Source organism: Pholcus phalangioides, unplaced genomic scaffold (assembly GCF_987345545.1).
Source record: "Pholcus phalangioides strain wild (caught in Gottingen) unplaced genomic scaffold, Ppha-v1.0 ptg000003l_1, whole genome shotgun sequence".
NCBI lineage: Eukaryota > Metazoa > Arthropoda > Arachnida > Araneae > Pholcidae > Pholcus > Pholcus phalangioides.
Window position 1 is genome coordinate 4,952,582 of NW_028301596.1, and position 6,000 is coordinate 4,958,581.

The following is a 6,000-nucleotide window of genomic DNA, read 5'->3' on the forward strand; positions in this document are numbered from 1 at the left end:
GTTGCATCCCGTATTCTCAAGTTTTAAAAAGTACCAATTTATATTTTGTAATATCCATGAGACATGATGTCTGATTTTATATTTACAATGTATATGGTATTTAAGTTGTGCGCGTCACTACAGGTGTGGTCTGGACGGAATTGTATTTGTATTTTTTGTATGTATTATTATCCAACGTGGACATTGACGTTCCCAGATTTCCGTCTGACACACTGTCTATATGCTTATATGCTTGTATATATACTCATAATAACTTGTATAACTGTTTTTCGTGGGCCCCATTCGTGGCCTGCAGGCGATGTGCGTCTGTGCACCTGCCCATGTTCGCCCCATATCTTTGTATTTATTGCCATTTTTTTGTACGGTGAATGGGGGAATTGTGGAAGGAGTCCTGCTGTTGGTTGGCTTGGGGCTGTCCGGCCTGCTGCGGGGGGGGGGGGAAGGTTTGCCGGTCTTGGATGTCGGATTTTCCACCATGGCCCACGTCTCCTGAGACGAACCAGCTTATATCTCCTAGAGGGACAGACGGGGGCACTGGTTGGTCTGGAGGTCCCTCTCATAAATATTGAGTGTAAGTATATATTTTTTAAAAATAAAATATGAACACGCTCGGTAAGCAGTGAATCAAAAGAGTTTAAAACTAATTAATTTTTACATTAAAAAAAATCGTAATTTTAAGCATAAAAATAACTGAATCGAAACTGAAGCAAATTATTCAACTGATTAATTCAATCCCGTGCGCGAAATATTTTTGGAGAAGTATAGCGTGTGTTTTTTACAAACTTCCAACTCGAATTTTAAAAAAAAAGAAGAAAAGAAAGAAAATAAATAAATTGGTAGAAGCTGTGTTAAAAAAGTTGTTTTTCTTTAAATACAATACTTTATTAGTGAGAAATGTGGAATACAGAAGAAAAAAAATTCGCAAGGAACCAAATGGGCCTTACTGGTAATCACAAATTACAATTTGGTATGAATCCTGTAAACATATAAATATACATACAACATATAAAAACATATAAATATATAAAATGTAAAATATAAATATATAAAATGTAAAATATAAATATATAAAATGTAAAATATAAATATATAAAATGTAAAATATAAATATATAAAATGTAAAATATAAATATATAAAATGTAAAATATAAATATATAAAATGTAAAATATAAATATATAAAATGTAAAATATAAATATATAAAATGTAAAATATAAATATATAAAATGTAAAATATAAATATATAAAATGTAAAATATAAATATATAAAATGTAAAATATAAATATATAAAATGTAAAAAAGATAAAAATAATTTTAACACAACATGTGTGAACAGAAAAAAAAACAAAAAAAAACTAAACACAATATAACTTGATAGGTCATGATGGCCGCAGGCATGTGGTGATAGTATTCTGATTGTTGAAAAAAAAAAAAAAGGGAAAGTTAATTTAAAATGTAAAATAGGTCCAAATGCAGTAAAGAGTGAAGAAATTATAAGGTGGGAAATTCATCCTAAAAAAGCGGTATCAGTTTATTTATAACCACCCTGTATCTATGGTGTGGATTGATTTTCTGCTATAAAAATTTTCTCCATTACTATTATTAATACATTGCTTCCTGCCAAGCTTTTTTCAATAGAGAGGGGAAAAACCAAAATCCACGTACCTATCAGCAAATATATTTTTAACAATATACTCAAAAGAACGCTCTCTCTCGTTCCAATGATTATTTCTTTTATTTTAAGGATAGAAAACTTTAAGCCCCCAGAGTCGCATTTTTTCCCACATAAGTAAGTCTTTATCACACTAATACATAGAGCTATCCGTAACACCTCCCAAACAAAGGTTCGAAATCCGATCTCGTTCTTGAAAATTTAATACACGGAAAAACTAAGGATAAGATCTCTTCATCTAAGCTTTTTACATTTGTGAACCAGAAAAATATTTCGAAATTTAAATTCGTACCAAAGGAGATTTCGAACGCGATTCGAACCCGATATATGTATATGAGATAGAAAGTCGCGTCGTTACACAGTAAAAAGGGATTTGAATTTATGGTGAGATCTGAATCTTAAATTGGAAGATTACATATGTGCTTTTATTGCAAGTGAAAAACACTGGTACGGTAAACGTAATCACATTTCATACAGCGCGTGAGTTGGTGAGACGCTCACGGTAAATAAAATAAAATTTAAATATTATTCAATTTTCTCTCTATGGGAATTTCACAGGCAGATTACCTTTTGAATAAACAGTATGTATAGCTATTTGTCTGAAATTTTCCAGGGGGCTGTACCACTTCCTAATAGTAAGCCTGGCCCTAGACCTGCTCCATCAAGTGGCAATGGTTGGCTCGAAACAGAGCTGAACGATAGAACTCAGCCGTCGGACATATCCAGTAACCGAGACCTCTTCCGGCCTCCTCCTAACCAGAACATGGCCAGGGCTCTGTCACAACGAAGGTGGCCAAAGACCTTCGCCATGATACAAAAAGATATCTTCCAGCCCAGCTTCGTGGCAGGGACTCAACACCGTAAGCATACAGTATATCAAAGGCTGTTTTTTCCCACGAGGCGCTTGGAGTCGGTACCAGCTGAAATCAGTCATTTCTCCTTCAAAGCTTAGTGCGCCAACTTTGCTGCCTTGTTAATTACTGTAGTTTGTATTGTATTGTATTGTAAAAAATTATTTATATACATTATATACACAGTTCAATCCCCTCCGGGGAACCCTCGTATGACGAATCATATTCGCCGTTCCGGGGTAAGTCACTCATATCATTTAGGGGGTAGGACTTTTATGCACTAATAATGAAACGTCGTTCGTAATTGGTAAAAATTCCTGAAATTCAGTTTTCCCAACTAATCAGTAATGAATTGAATTTTTAAGCGTAACAATACTACCCCTTCAACGGCACTGGTATATGGCTATAAATAGATTAAAACTAGAAGGCGGACTATATAAGTTATACCCCTAAAAGGACCGCTGGCACTCATTTTGACTGCTACTTCTTTTCAGTACCATATATTCAATCACACATAAATTTTTGCACATAAACACAATGCATCTTATCAAGTTCGAGTAGGTCCAGATAAAAACCATAGGGCCTCAATATTCTCAAATTCTTCGGAAGATATCTTTATATATATATAGTAACTGTAAATAATTTTTTTATCTATCGTGAATGATTTGTGTATTCTTGTGAAATTTTCTTTGTTATGTGAATTTTCACTTTCAACATGCCTAAAGTGAAGCAAAGGGCTTACAGAAACCGAGGAAATTCGTTTCTGAATAGGGTGAGAAAGTGTTCTCTTCAGTGAGTTTGACCTTTGAAGACACACACACCGCTTCCCATCTCGGACAGAAAGTTTTATTAAAATCAAACATAGTCACCTAAGACGAAAGCAACAAAATGATTAAAATTCTGAATAAATTGATACAATCATCTTATACAATAAGTAATGCGAAGGTTTTTTAACAACTGGCTGTTGCGAAGATATATTTTGGAAAGAGAGAAAACTCAACTGCCCCTGCGGGGAATCGAACCCACGTCCTTTCACTTTCCGGGTGAACGCACTAGACTACAGAGGCACCGAATCTCGCAATCTTTTCTTGGAGCTCGTGCACACTGAATGGGACCGTACATGGACACGAGCTCCAAGGAAAGATTGAGCGATTCGGTGCCTCTGTAGTCTAGTGCGTTCACCCGGAAAGTGAAAGGACGTGGGTTCGATTCCCCGCAGGGGCAGTTGAATTTTCTCTCTTTCCAAAATATATCTTCGCAACAGCCAGTTGTTAAAAAAACTTCGTATGGTAGCGGAGAGTGACGTCATCCTTGTATCAATAAGTAATGGTTTCAACGAATTTAGACTGCATCAACACTTCTGATTATCATATTATTTATGATAGGAATGAAAAAAAATTAGTGACATATTTTTCTTTTTGTAGGGCATATTTATATTTTTTTTTAATACGGCACAAATGCATTTTTTATACAGCATTTTCTAGAAGTTTTTAGGGAGTAAAATTCCGAGCCCTATAGTCCTAGTTATTAGAAACTGCAAGTCACGATGTGATCACATTAAGTGCCGTGCACTGTAATTCCCTTTTTCATAATTTGATATATCTTCCAAAAGTTTTTATATTCGAAACAGTTTTTGCAACAGCACTGATTTTCTGAATCTTCGCATATTTGTTTACAACACGGAATTACGTGAATGGGTAAACTTACAGCTTCAATACACGACTACGTCAGCAAGGCCTACCAATAATGATGAGGTTGTTGCGGCCGTCATCCATTTAAAGATAAATGCTCTGGTAAAAAAGGGCCGTTGCGGATGGGAGTTCATTTTCTTTTCAATGTTCCTCAGCGCAGAGTAATTGGCATAAGTGTCTAAGTTCGAGTAACAATGATCAATCAAGGCAAAGCATCTTACAAGCTGAAGAAAAACATAGGCACAAGCTGGATACGGACTCGCATCTCGAGTGGTCCCGGGTTCGAACCCCACCGTAGCAGCAGCTGTGGTCGGCTGAAGTTGGTTTCCTGTGGTTCCCAACTTCGAGGTGCGAATGCAAGCCGATCTCCCTATAAATAAGTCTCGCCGCAAGAGAAACAGGCCTACACAACGGTAAAATCATAAAAAACATTACACTTCACTTATAGTTCGAAAAATACGTGATAGATGGCAGGACTATAACAAGCATTACAGAGAAACAAGCTTCGCACGTTAGGTTCACAACATGGACATTCCAGTATGTACCAATTCGTTAGAAGTTACGCAGAGGAATAGGGACGAGGTACATGTGTGTCTTAGTAGTAGGTACAGGCTGGAATCGTTGGTCATTCAGATACTTTTACTGCACACCAACTCCAGTTATATACCGCCATATGGCAATTTCCAACTAGCGGAGTTGGGTGGTAAATCGATCGGTGGTCGCCCCAGGATCGATAGGTAAAGACTTTACTGAGGCTCTTTGGCTCGAACCCATGGATCTTGACGGCAACCTTCATAGTGGAAGACGAGCACCTTACCACTGCGTCACCCCGGCGCACTAGTCACTCAACGGTTGAAGTTGTGCACTTTCACCTGAAAAAGTTTTTTTTTTTTTTTTTTAATTTCAAAACACAAAAGTATATGAATACAAATAATATACAAAATAAAGACACTAGAACAGAAACAAAACGCTCTTCATAACCAAATTAGTCCGTCCCAGAGCTTAATAATTTTTTGTGATCAATAACTTACAGTGATTATATTATGTGTATAACACTACATACATTCAGATACGCTCTTTTTTTTTTTAATTTAATTCAAAACTCATCTTGAACATTTATTTTGTAATAATTTTAATGAATGTTTCGAAATTTTAGATAGAATTTGCAAGTGTAAAAATTTCTTCCTTGAGATGTCTATTAATTTTTACGTTGGACAATTTTTTTCCGACTGTTTCATAGTAATTTAAACTTTTTTTATGAGGTATTTACGTGTTTTTGGTGTTGAATAAAAGAAACTATACCTATATGAGGTTCTATCGTTGTTATTTATAAGAAAAAAATTTGATTTCTTACCATGAAAATTACCAATTTATTCATAAAGACTTGCCTCAATTCAAGTGTTAAAACCTCTGATTTACGTAGGTTTGAATTGTTAAATGTGAAGATTTTACGTTTTATACGATTGTAAATGTTATTTAAATTTTTTAATGTTATCGCGGTAAACAGCTCCCATGTTCCATTATTGCGTAAGTTACTCTTGATTGGATCCATGCATGGAAGACTATCTCAAGGAGTTCCGGACCTAAAATATTTCTCAATTTGCATAATACTGCTATTTATTTACTAATTTTACTACAAATACTGTTTGTGTGACGACTAGCAATCTAAGAATTCATCATCCAGTAACGCATCATAAAAAGGGATACGCAATTTTCGTACATACGAAATAGATTCGATAAATGCGAAATTTGCGATTCTGGATCAATAAATGCAAAAATTTGATT